This window comes from Didymella exigua, assembly GCF_010094145.1.
Source record: "Didymella exigua CBS 183.55 unplaced genomic scaffold M421scaffold_2, whole genome shotgun sequence".
Taxonomy (NCBI): domain Eukaryota; kingdom Fungi; phylum Ascomycota; class Dothideomycetes; order Pleosporales; family Didymellaceae; genus Didymella; species Didymella exigua.
The window spans coordinates 456,918-457,985 of record NW_022984776.1 but is presented as its reverse complement, the minus strand read 5'-3'; positions in this window follow the sequence as shown (position 1 = coordinate 457,985).

Below are 1,068 nucleotides of genomic sequence, written 5' to 3'. Positions count from 1 at the left end.
AGTGACTTTGTATTAGGAACTTTGTCGCATAGGTCTATAGAATGTTCCATCAAAATATCTCACGATAATAACTATTGTAGGTGGCTCTACAGCCTCAATTTTGTGATAGCCGTACAGGCTCGGAACGATCGTTGGTTGACTCCGATCGTTGGGTGCACGGACACGGTACGCCGTCACACACGGTAGTATAGAAGCAGCCTAGACAGCTGAGACACCACATACCATTGATCAATTGCAGAAGCAGGCCCGCCTTGTACAAGATCTCCTTAGGCGTCAATCACAGAGTCCAACTAGTCAAGCTATCTCTCAGCTTGTTAAGGGTTGTCAGCTTGCTATGCAATCAGCAACAATCCTAGCTTAAGAGAATACAAAGCTACGTGCCTCAAATCAACGCCAGCAACATAAGCGTCAAAATCGTAGAGAGTATATATCACGTGGGGGAGCTCTACAGGTTGAGGAAGCTCAGTTACTAGTCTCACAGGCTAATAATGTGGTTGAAGAGGACGCTCAGGTTGACGCTGCCCCACGACGTCAGCGAGCACCACCAACGTGTAGCAAATGCCACGTGCAAGGTCACAATAGGACTCAATGTAGAGCTATCTAATCTATCTTGCTTCAAAACCTCACTTAATTTGACCATGTGGTTGTAGAGCAGTTGCACGGCAAGTAAAGCGCGTTTTAGTGGGGTGGCCAGGATACTGATGTGGCCAGCTTACTGATAGAACACGTTACAGTACCGTGTCCGTGCACCCAACGATCGGAGTCAACCAACGATCAGGGCACAACATTTGCAGTAGATTTCAACGCGTAAAAACTCAACCACCATGACAGGAATTTCAGATGCGCTTGCAGAGATTGATAATCTGAAGCCAGGCGACAAACTTGTATATATAAAGCTTGCAGAAAAACACAGTGTTGATCGCAACACGTTGTCCCGTGCGCACTGAGGTGTGCAGGCTCCCTGACGCGTCGCCAACGAGAACCAACGGAAACTCAGCAACCAACAGGAATCAGATCTAGTCAAGTATATAGAGGAGCTGTCAGCGCGTCACTTACCACCTACAAGGC